A 13443-nucleotide genomic window follows, 5' to 3' on the forward strand; every position below is an offset into this window, starting at 1 on the left:
GCTGCGACTGCCACCCACAACATATGGTGCAAAATAAACAGCAACATCCGTAACAATCAGGCATGCATTAATTTAAACAAAACCCAAACAGATAAACGACATATGGTTAGATATTGACAGAAAGAGGCCAGTAGTGTTAGTGTGAGTGCTGAACGGTGCTGACAAGATGAGTGCGGTCATCAAGATGTACCTCCAACACACACCCACACAAATGACATGCTACATATGGTGTTACATGACCTTTCCTCTAGAGTGAGGGGTGGAGACACAGGAAAGGTTTTATGGAAAGAGACAGATACACAAACACACAAAGAGCATAAATGCACAAACATAGCCACACACTGTGCACCCATCAAACACAATTTTATTACTCTCGCCTCTTTCTCGCACACACACACACTGGCAGATACACACTTACTTGCACCCAAGGAGTGATTTTGCATTGCGAATGAGCTTCCTTAGGAGCCTCTGTCACGGCTTAGAGAAGCCACATTGCAGAGGACAGTGTGAAAACGAGGAATATAACCACTGTGTTGCATCAGCACCTCGCTGACATGCTGGGAGAGGAGGCTGTGTTTGCTGTCACGGCTGAACACAGCTAGAATTCATACAAAACACACTGCAGTGACAGAGAAATTGACAGAGTGAAGCAAGCTACTTTGGTTCATGCAATAGTAGGTGGAATACTGAAGGAGGGTGAATGTATGGGAAGAGTGTCAGTGAATGCATCTCTTGCAAGTGTAGTGCAGTCATGACATTTCTTAAAGTCTGCGTAGGGAGAGATTGGAGACTGAACCACAGTGAGGAAAATGTTTTTCTGGCACTCAAAATGCCATGGTGTGTAAAGTGTGTGTGTTTGTGTGTGCAAAATTGATGTAATCCTTTGATAAGGTTGTTTCAGTAGCACTGTGTACTATAATATCTCTTAGATCCGCAACATAAGAAGCATTCCTCCAGGGTAGTGAGAACAGACAGGTATCCAAAAACATCCAGTTCAAAAAATGATGTTGAAAATGCTTCTTCTGTCAAGATATCTTTTCAGTAGGATGATCACATGACGGACAGGTTTGTGTCCAACATGCCCTTCTCATATGTCAAGAGATGGCTGATGGAGGGGGCACAGGAGTATATGCAGTAAGGTGCACATGCAGTCAATCAACTGAAATGAAAACCAGATGCAACAGCTGACCTGCTTGTTTGTAACCTTCCTGTGAGTGAACAAACTGACACACTGACTTTCTCTGTCTGGCCCTCTTCTTTTACATCCACAAGTGTTTATTATTCACTTCTCAGAAAGTCCGAAAATAACCCAACTAAAGGTTATTATGTGACAAAGGTGACTATGTGACAAACACACTGACCATATGGCTGTCACTGAAAGAGCTGCAATAACATTGGCAAGAATACAAACTAGACGCAGCTGGTCATTTCCTAAAAAACCTGACTCAAGCTGGCATATACTGTAGGAGTGCAAGAATGAGTAGGAAATGACATTCTGGGGAATATAGAATTGCAAAATCATGTATATTATGACTGCTGTGCAGTTACACAAAGAGGAGGGAACAAAAGCAGACTTTGGATAAGATAGGACAAATGGAAGAAGTGTATGTGATGCAAAATATCAAATAATGGCAGATGGCAAGCATGAAGCAGCATTCGTCCTAGATTTGTTTTCACTTTTTATACTTTATTTTCCAAAATATTAAGCACCATTGTGACATATAACCAAGGTAAATAGTAAAGAGAACAATAAACCGAAGTGAATAATAACAAACAACATCAGTTAAATACATTAAAAAAAATCTCTTTTGTTGCTCTTCTCAGTATTTTGGCAGCAGGTTCAGAACTATGTTGTCTATGACCCTGGGCATCCAAACTAGCATCCATAATAAGATTCAAATCTCCTGTAGTTATTGTTATTATTTGATTTAAAAAAAGAGTGGATTTAGCGTTGTGTCACTCTGTAACTTGGCTTGCCTAGTTGATGATTGGCTTTGAATTCATCTGCAGTACCTTGACATTCAGCATGTCCCTAACCTAATCCACAGATGGAGATTCGGGTATGGACGTAAGGACATGTCTCTACCAATGTTATGATGCTGCTGAATTGCCCCAGCCGATTTTAACTGGTACGATCTTTGCAGAATTACCAGGTTTGTGTGTTTTCTGCAAAAAGTGGGATATCAATTGATGTATGAATGAGCAGGAACTGGGGGATGCCTGACATGATGGTCTGGCAGCCTGAATGGCTGACGTTAGCTGCTATACCGTGTGGCAAATGTTAGCAGTGAGACCAGCAGCAGCCTTCTTTCCTTTCACATTGATCTGCCCGAGCGGTTATCTGCCATTTTAATTCAGCCTACAACCTCACTTCTCTTTTCTAGATCAGAATACTGACAAACCACGCTGGTTTTACAAGTTGTCATCTGTCTTACTTTGTTTCTAACAGCTCTCTGGCGATACGGACAGTCTGCCGAGGCTGCAGCCCTGCAACTACAACTTTATTACAAGGCAAAAAAAAGTCTTGTCTATGATTGGGTATTAAGGGTATATCCTGATTATGTTTTACTCATATAAAGAGCTTATTCTGGTTCTGGATAAGACCTTATCCTGGTTTTGAGAAAGCTGCCTGGTTTCTGATAGAAACCAGGATACTGCAGCATGAAAAACCTTATCGAGATTTCTAAACCATTTCATACTTGGCTGAGACAAGAGGATTGGTGAGAAATCAAGACACACCTGCACACAGACAATCAGAAAGCTGAATTTTTGCAGACATTTATAGAGGGATATGAATAAGCAGGTTTTTCATGTTTCATGAAAAAAACATATCAGACTATGATCAAAAACAGGATAAGGCTCAAACCCAGGATATTAATGCGCATATAAATGCACTCAGTAAAATGTCTGGCTGGTTTAAAAAGGTTAATGTTTTAAACATTTTTTAAACATTTTCAAGCTTTGTTGTTGCTCTGTCATGAGGCACCATTTTATTAACTGCAGGAAATGTTTGATTTGTAGCCCAAAACACCAGAGAGAGCAGAGTTACAGATTCTCAGGTGAGATCTGAAGATGTTTTAGAGAATATACAGCATTTTTTCATTATGAAAATCTAAAATAATCTAAATCTAATCTAAATGTTTAATTATATTGCAAGATATACACTGACAACATAAAATATAAAATACCTGTTTTAAAATTTCATATAAGTCCTGTTAAAAGCAATTTATATAAGTAAATCTATATTGAATTTAGTAAAAGCCTCACAGAGTCAAGCTATTCCTGTCTGTATACCACTGACAGATAAAGATGGATACAGGGCCCCAATTTCTCCCATTGTACAAAATTGAAGCAAAAACATTTCTGAATTCGGTCACTGCCATCTTGCGTTGTTTATGCCATTTGGAGCCGGAGTCTGTGCAGTAGTGATCCGCATTGGACTCGTTCTTTCATGTGCCCACCTATACAGCCGGCTGACTCAATCACAAGCAGAGCTCAGCTGTCATTCATGATGTGAAACCCTCTTTTTAAAGCAACAAATACTCATTGAAACCAATCTGATGAGAAAAATGAAGACTTGAACATACACCAGCATGATAAGAACTACTAAGAGAAAGCTAAGAGAGCTAAGAGAAACACTGTCTGTAAACAGGTATTCAAGTCTACATCCATCAGACACGCTAAACAAATCCAAACAATCATCAGACATTTTAAGAAAAAGCCTGTGTCTAAGATTATGATATAATGGACAATAGAACAAAAAGTGCATTTCATTTTCAACCTCTCCCAAATCACACAAATGACACTTTCTATTCTCGTCTGGAATTGAATGGAATCAACCAGTTTCCACTGCCAAAGGCAAGATACCACATCTCAGTTGGGCACAAACAGACCTCCGTGCTCTAACATTAGGGAGGCACAAATATGTAATATTCATATCGGCCATCCTACAACAAAAGCCAAAAATTTGGGGCTAATGTTTGATTTGATGGATGAGAAAGGCAGGGACACCGTGAGTTGGAGAAGACACGACAACTTGGGAGAGCAGTAAGCGTAAGTAAACCTTTATTCAGGTTGTGATCTGAAAAATCAGCCAATGAATCTTTAAAAAGTATTTATGTAATCACCTTGAATAAAATTTCCTTTCACTCTGACTGAAAATGGTGGTATGAATCTTTCATCCTTTTGAGAACGGTAATGTTAAATTCTCATATTCTTTCTATTTTTGGAATATCGACTCCTTTTCTGCTCACATGCGCCCACACAAAGTTCACTAGTTTCTTAGAGAGTGTGAATAACAGAGAGTGCAGTATGAGGCTCACCTTCCTCTGTTCAATAACTCTTGTTTGATTAAAAAAAATGCCTCAATAAAAAAAAAGAAAGAAAAAAAGAACATTGCTTCAATTGAAAGCAAGGCTGTAAACCAATAATGGTGCCAAGCCTTTAATGCAGGTCCATTGATTAAAAAATGTGCTGGATTTGTTGTATAGAACACAAATCAGAGCCTGTCTTTCTGATTGCTTAGTGCGGAGAATGTACACAACACAGCTTATCCCATAATTTCATTCTGCCCTCATGTTGTAAATACTGTTATGTGAATAAATTGGTTTCATGGGAGTGGCTCTTGTAATCTTAGCCAGGAATGAGAATAAAAAGGAGAGAATAGAACAGTCAGACTTAAACTAAATTGCTAACAGTGTGAACAGAGGCATGTCATGTGAAAGTATCAGACAGATTAACTAAGAAAGCCAGAAACTGGATGCCAGAAAACTTTACTTGTCTGGCACACAGTTTGGCATTTAGAAGAGAGATCATTACCAGACCATGTGGACAGTTTGGAGGCTTCATCAGCTCTCTGAGCGCTCAGCTCCCAATTAGTTTGGCTTTTACCCTCCCCTGTCAACACCTATTGGTATCTTTAACTGTAAAATAATTATGGTTAAGAGCTCAGAAACATTTATATACACATGAAATCTGCTCTAATAAGGACAGCGTGTATAATTTTGCTTGTAGCCAGAAGTCACATGAGAAAAGTTAGAGGGGTACTGGCTTTTGTTCCTAAAAAAGTTTCTAACAACTTCACTACATTGCTGGTTTACTCTCTCTTTTTTTGTATGTGTTTTATTATGTATTTTTGCTGTGATGCTCAACCATCCTACAGTATGTGGCTGAAACTAAACATGGCTAGAAGCAGCTAAAAACTAAAAGTAAACCTGCAGACTGGTACTAAGTGACCCTTTCACATTCAAATTTTTATAACAAAAATATGAAAGAAGATATGTTACTAAAACTCTGGATTGTAAGTTCACTTAAAACAAAGAATGAAGAAATAGGCTGGCATTCTCTTGCATGAAATTATGATGTGGGGCATCAAGTTTGACTTTTGAGATTTTCCACGGCACTCTAAGTTAGTTTACTAAGGATCAGGGTGTAGGAGTTAGCAGCTCACAGTGAGTTTGTACAAGGTGCACAAACTCTTGCAAGTCATTCGCAAATCAAGGGTGTCCTTCTAGAAACAACTGTGAAGAAGATGGGAGTCTTCTGTAGACAAGAAGGGCTCATTCTAAGGTAGCAAAAACACAGCAATTCTTGTATTTGGGTGATTACTCACTAATGAACGGATACTTATTAATAGTATATCCAGTTCCTGTCATATTCATCCTCTTGGTCTTGAGCAACTGACATGGAAAAGGTAGAAAATGCCAGATGCTCTTCTGAAGACACGCAGTAGGGTGGTTATGATACTGAATAAACATCTAAGTAACAGTTAATTAATGTTTCATAAGTAACTTATTTTATTTCCCAGATAATTTGTAATCAACAAGCTCTGAAAGTAAAAATTTCTGCAGAAGGTAGAGTAGTCTACTTGCTCTGGTCCCTGCTCTGGATGAGGGGAAGACTGAAGTACACAGGGAAAGTTCTGTGTGGGTTCATGAGATGTTGTGGGCGAGGAGATACCTTGGTGAGTACCATCATTTGATTTAAGAGTGGAAGTTGGACAGAGCCTGGTTCAAGGAGTATGAACAGCACATAATTTGTGGTAGTCTATTTGTCCCACCCCTCCTCCTCTGTCACCGGATGGCTGGGTAAAAAGTGACAACTGCTGCATTTTATGCAAAGTTGAATATTTTTCAAGTCTGCAACCAGACCAAAACACCAAGCTCAGAATAGACACTAAGCGTTTTGCCACACTGCGGGCGTATAAAGCTTAGTGTAAATATGTGGCATTCCCCTTGGAAACCATTCGCAAAATATGCAGACCTCCGGAAAAAATGTGTTGGTGGACACAGCCCCTAACATGTTCCAACACCGAGGGACCACACTGGAGAAGAGTGTGCATTAAGATTTCCTGCCTCACAGTGACCCTAGGACCTGTCGTCATTCATTTGCAGATGGTAGTGAATCAGAGGGCTCATAAATCTGAATCAGGGAGTTCAGGTGGGTGTATTGCATACTGGAGGCCACTTTGTAACTGAGCATTAATGATTGAACTTAATGCAAGCAGCAACATGGAGCCAGTGGAGAGTCATGGAAAGTGGAGTGGTTAATACAGTTGTAATTGGGTTTTGGTGTTCTTGTGTCATGCCCCTGATTTTCTACATGCTGAACCATTACCAGTGTTATTAGGTGCACCCATGATGTTCCTGTTATGAAAGATCAACATGTTTGTTGTGGCTGGTTAACATAATGAACAGTTAACTCTTTCTATTTACTGTACATAGTCATGTTTTACCTGTTTCAGCAAAGGAGCAGGACAGAGCAGGGTAAATTACATTTATGAACCAAATACCAGCTAATAACTCAACTTGCTTAGTCAATGCAGAAAATTAAAAAGAGACAACATGTTCACTAGTTCAGGAGAATAAATCTGACATTATAGCTTGGACTGAATGACTAGGACGAAGGATGATTTCCCCAATCCAATGTAGCTGAAAGTGAAACACTATTCATCACACAAACGCTCTAACCATATGGCTGTCACTGCATGGGGTGGAAATAACACTGGCAACTGCACAAATGGGAAACAAGTGCAGCACAATTCACCCTCAGACGGATGTAGTCAAATTAGATTAATTGACTTATGAAAAATGTCCCATAGCGTGCACTTTTACTGACGTCACTGGGTGGAAATATATTCACATGGGTGTTCTCACAATGTCAAAGTCAAAATGCAAGGAAAGAAAAGGTTCGATTGATGAGGCATGATGTAATCTCCGCACAGCAGTCAGTCTGTCAGTATCCATCACACAACCTAGCCACACAAGGAACACTAAACCTTGGGCCTGACGTTATTTTCCACTCTGATCCCTTCCGTCTGTCAGTATGTATATCCAACATATCTGCTCAGTGAGCTCTGTTAGTAAGAACAATTATACTGTACATGCAGCTGACTTTGTTGTGGGAAACACTGGACCAAATAATGGATGGATGATTAAATGAAATGGGTTTTTATTATTGTATCATGCATACAACTATGCTCAGCCCTCATGGGTTTACAAGACACCACAAATTCATATTAGCTACATTCAAAATGCTGTGTAAGCACAAACTTAAAGGACGACTCCAGTAGTTTTGCACAATCAGCTCAGTAAATCCTTTGTGCTTACAATTTACATTATTGACAACCATTTCCCAATTAATGCAAGTAATGCACTTGCATTTTAAACGTATTTTTCCTGCCCCCCAGGGGTCGATTGTTTTTATTTAAGTATGCTATAAAAATCAACTCACAGAGGCTTGTTCAACACAGCTAATGCATCACTAAGAAACACATGGCACATGGGCACTGGTTTTTGTTCAAACTACAGAGTATTTTGACAGAATTTTACCACATAGTGTTGTAAGCTGTGATGAATGCTGTTAAACATGATACATTTTTTAGTTGCTCTGATGGTTATGAGTTTAGGTTTTCATTGTGTGAGGCTTGCCTCCCCAGGGGGGCTCCAAGCTGTTTCCTGGGAGGTTCAGTGAATCGAAGTGAAAAAAAAACAACATAAATAATGAAAATAATATAAAACAAATAGCCTGAATGTGTGTGTCTAGGTCAAAGAGATAGTCCAGACAGAGTAGTATGAGCAAACTTTACTCTTTTTCCACTTTCCAAGAGTCAGAAACTAATAAATGCTTTTAGACAGACCTTTCTTATGTGTGTGGTGTCGTCTGAACTTATGTCAAAGAGCAATATTTGGCAGTCTTGGCTCAACTGGTGAGTATCTATGGGATCAAATTGATCCTACAGGCATCCAAGAATTGAACCAAACTGATATAAGCAAGTAAACTAAGGCTTTGTCTGAAGTGAGGCCCAAAGTCTTAGACTTTGAAAAGCCTTGGTTAAAAGTTATTTCGCTGACTTCAGGGTGGAAGACAGCTTTAGCTCAACAACACCACATAAGCACAACATTCCTCTCTGTCAAACTCACTTATCTGCTATCATTGGATGGTCAGGTCAGGAAGACCTGCATACTAGTTAGTAAATAAAATAAGTTAGCAAAGTTTAACTCTGCAAAGAAGATGCAAAAAAAAAGTCAGTCTACTGTTGCAGCAAGTACAGAGGGAAATGGTGCTGAGGCAAGTATAATCAAGGTTGGGAAAAAAGAGGAAACAGCGCTGCTTCATCATGGGATTGACCAGGACTCTAGCCTTGACAAAATTGCTCATTCCCCCTAGTTACCTAATGTTGTGGTTAAAAACATAATGTGCTTAATGTACTCAGTAATTGATCAGAACCACTTATAGGTGGGGCATCTAAATACATATTAATCATCATCCATTACAGAAGTACACAGAATGAATGCATATCTCTGCCACAGGTATTTGTCACAGGATACAAGTGGTGCAACTTTGGCTTCTGGATAAGCAAGATGTACCATGATTTCATACTTTTGCTTATCATGCATATACAGTATGTCTTTGTATGTACAGTATGAACAAGAAATGTTCAAACCATTTATTTCTCGAATTGATCAAACAGTAGAGATCAACCCAATACCAGTCTTTAGGTGATTGTGTACACATTTGCACTCAGTACACTACATTAACTACCGCTAATTTTACCTGCATTTGAAGATCCACAGACAGGCCCAGGGTGGAGCATATCAGAAGACAGCATCCCGGAAAGCAGACACAGAGAAAAGAAACAATTAGCACCTCACCACCAAGCAAGAACAAGTCCAAATCACTCCAGCAGAACGAATTAAACTTGGCAAGATTACACGCCATTAGGTTTAAGGTTAAATCTGGGAATAGTAAATATGGGTGATAGGGGGAGAGAAGCAGTCTCTATTTCAGTTCAGCCTATCCAGCTGCTGAATGCTCTTTGTCTCTTCAGTTTCAGACTAATTAGCTGATTCCTCCTGTAGGAACGGAGGCTGACAGGGTCTGGTCCATGCCAGGGCGAGATAAGTGTGCGTGCCAGCTCAGTCTGGCATATAGCAGCATGGGAGAGGCTATGCAGTCAGGTCGGAGATGGGGTGAAGAGCGCTTGGGCACATTAACAAATAGAGTGTGAACATCTTCATGCTTGACGAACAGGGAAATATAGAACTTATTATTTTAAACAATATTGTATAAATTAAATGTGAGCAGGCAACAAGGTGAGCAAGATGAACTGAATCGGAGCCAATTTTTTCAATGAACTGTTTATCGTCAACAGCTGCTTGTGTCTATCTGTGTCTGTGTGTGTGTGTGTGTGTGTGTGTGTGTGTGTGTGTGTGTGTGTGTGTGTGTGTGTGTGTGTGTGGGAGAGTGTGTGTGTGTGCAGGATGAGTAATGAAAGTCAAGCTCTAAACTGGAATGCCTCCATCTCTTGCGAGGTGTGGAAAACAACTGAAAAAATTCACCAAACTCATCGCACTTGTTTCAGAGTGAAGGTTAATACAAACTCCAGAGACTGAATGACTTTGTGTTGAAATGGAAAAGAGAAAATGTGGGAGGAGAAGGACAAAGAGAGAAAAGGGAGAGCACTACAACTAAACCCACTGGTGACTTTGCATTCACTGAGTTTGACATAAAAAAAGGACAGTTTTGAAACTTGTCAGGAATACTGTGGGAGGCAAAGATGGCGCAGAGGAGAAGAAAGAGCACAACTATAAACACCCACTGGCAGTTCAGCATGCATAGCAAACATCTCGCCTTTGAAACCTGTCAAGAGCAGAGGAGCTACTCTCGCCTGAAAGCCTTTAATTCCTCATCTTTACTTCACCTCGTAGCAGGTGGTACTCTGTGTGTAACGTGCAATGTCGGCGCATGAATGTGTTTATGTATCTTTTTGTTTGTTGTAAATGTGCGACTATTTATGGCTGTAGGGGGTCTTTCCCAACTAAGCGTTTGAGCCGAAATTTACACACGTCTTAGCGGCTCACAGTGGAAATTTGTGTCATTAACTGATGACACAAGAATTGTTTTTGCGATCATGGTGCATGAAGAGTCTAAAAAGCAGAGGCAGATGAGGCTTTAGAGAGGCCAGTGTAAATCCCAGCATGCAAACAAACACAGCGAGGAATGGTTTTTGTGTCCTCCAGAAGTCAGGTTAGAAGTCGTATACAAATACACACACACACACACACACACAGATACTGTCCCCATGAAAAAAACAACACAATGTGATTAACAGTCAGTGCTCTCCTCTGTCTGGTGGGACAGCGCAGCATGGCATCGCTCCTGCTGTTTGTCTCTAATCTGTTTTTATCTCTCTGAGCCTTGTTTCTCTGTCTATCCCTGGTTTAAGTCCCTGTTTCTCTGCCATGTCCTCTATCCATCCTTACTCCCATCTCTGCTCTTTTGTATTTCACACTCTATATTACATTTATTTATAGTGGATGTCCAGCAGTTTATCACAAGACAGTTCAGTGTTTTATCTTTTAAGAACTCAGTGCATCTCAAACACCGCCCCATACATCCCCGCTCAAATGGCCACGGCCGCCTCACTCTTAGTGACTTGCGACACAGCCACTTAAGTCTGGACTGAATCCAATTCACACTCAGTCAATAGCAGACAAAGCCTCAAGTGACAGAGCCTCTCCTCCTCTCCTCCCCTCACTTTTTCCCCTTTGTCACTTTTCTTTTCACTCAGCTGTAAAGCTGGATGGAGTAGCCCAGTTGAGATGCTTTTGCAGCATCAGATAGAGAAAGACCCGGAGAGCAATGTTTTGAATTGGAGTAGGGATTTACTTACAGCCTCTCCTAGCTTTAGCTTTAGCTAGATTTAGCTTCGTTACTGCAATATCCCGAGGAAAATGTCAACCACCATTCACTGAAGAGTGGAGTAGGAAATAAAGGAGCAGGTGGTAGGAGAAATGAATGAAGATTAAGAGAAGATGTTTCCCTCAAGATAAATTACCTCACAACGTATGAACAAATAATTAAAAAATGCATTCATTTAAGCAATTAGATTAAACATAATAAACCATCTGTGCACACTGTGCATGGAAAATGGTAATAACGATGCATTGTTTTGATTAAAGTGGGGAAACTCCATCAAAATCTGTAAGCGTTACAGTAAATGTTTAAAATTGATCACAGTTATGAAAACTGGTTAAATCCCATCAAACAGGTGTGATGGATCCTATTCAAAGTTCTCTTAATTAGTCAAAGCAGAAAGCAGGACAATGACACGACTGAAGGAGACAGAGAAGATTTGTCCTGGTTTGAAGCTGAGCATACACTTCATGTTTCTGACCTGATTTTTGAGCTGCATGATTCATTTTAGAGTCGGACCAAACTTCAGCTTTGTCGAGGGTCGTTTGTCATGCGGTGCACCCATAGAGTGCAAGATGACTCAGGGGGTGATATATTTTAGAAAGGGAATTTTTCTGAAAGAATAAATAAAAATCTTTGTGAGTCACCTGGGCTTTGGTGGCTTTCAAGAGCCTGGTGTTAACTGCCAACTGGGTGAAAATCTTGAGGTTTGCTGCACCAATCAAATCCTTGTGCTGACATGTAAACTAGCTTTAGCTTCAATCTTTTAGCATTAAATATTACATCATGCGCACAGCCATTAAGTAATTTTACATATTTAAGGTCCTTTTCCAGGGTTCTCATTTTAAAGTGTGTCAGATGATAACATTAAAAATGTGCCAGAAGTGGACGTCTCAGCCCACGCAGGGAGTTTAAGCATTAGCATGAGCTTACATTTGACAGCTACACTTGTGAAATCTGCTCGTGAGGGTCATCATTTCAGCCGACTAAATCCACAGTTGTCAGCTAGAAATGAGAAACTGTTTTTGTTTACTTCTCTGAGGAATCAATGACCAAGTGTTTCAACAATTACTCCCAATTTCATATTGAACCCGCCATCTTTATCACTGTTAATTGCATATGTGCAGTGCAAGAATATAAACCTCGACACATGAGGCAATAGTAACTAAGAAGGGTGGAATGAAGGGTCAATTCTCTCTGCAAAAAACACCTTCCCAGCCACCTGTGAGTCCATATACACCTCTCGTTTTTCTTTAGAAGTTTTGAAACGCAGGATGACACAGATGATAAAGGCTGCACACCCGCCTCGGAGCTTTCAAACAAATCTTCATTGACAATTGTCAATAGCCAGAATGTTTTATTTTATATTTTGCACATACGATGTGGGCACTCAGGTTACCGCTTGATGATCTAAAATCGTAGAGTGTATGCTGAGCTTAAAGGACAGAAGATGGAGGTCAGTCTATGTGTGGTTGCTCTGTCTGTGGAGTCTTGTTGAGAAGAGACTGAGACAGCTGAGGTTCAACCACTGACAGGACACAAGAGAGCAGCTCCAGCACTGCAGCTGTCCAGCTAGGGATCACCAACAGGACAACATGGGGAGATATGAGAGGACAGGACCAAGGACTTTGACACTGAGGGGACACATATCACTCCCCAGGCTGAGTAAAAGGACATACACTGGCTTCATATAGTCACAAAGTTCACATCATGTGAGATAATGTGGTCTTCATTTAGACGGAGGACTGCAGGGTTCTGGTCTGCATAAAATTAATTTGAATAGGACTGTTCTGCTGTCTTCAGGGGAAAGCGCATATGTCCAGGCTTCAAATACAGACTCTGCAGGCTCCCTTGATAAAAGTAAAAGCCAATCTAATTTCTATTATCAAGTGATTTGATGTTCATTTTCTCCATTATGAACGGTCATCAGCTCACCATCTGCTGGGCTACAGTGTTGATCAGCTCAGCAGACGTGTTGTGATCTAATAGGATCAGACAGGTGTGGAGAAATGCAGGATAAAAACAGCTCTGCTCCAACCAGGGAAGCTGGAGTGAAGTCAACAATGCCATGATGGAGGGAAAGAATGAAAAAAAATGCTTCTCATTTGTTAACATTAGAAGACTCGACAATAAGCAGAAATGACTGCACGCTTGTAGCCATAGAGTCATGCATCAAGGTGAAAGTAGATCGAAGTTCTTGCTGGTACTACTTCGCGCACCCTTATTGCTTCATGTTCACCTACCACC

This window comes from Lutjanus erythropterus, chromosome 4 (assembly GCF_056507025.1).
Source record: "Lutjanus erythropterus isolate fLutEry1 chromosome 4, fLutEry1.hap2, whole genome shotgun sequence".
NCBI classification, from domain to species: Eukaryota; Metazoa; Chordata; class Actinopteri; order Lutjaniformes; family Lutjanidae; genus Lutjanus; species Lutjanus erythropterus.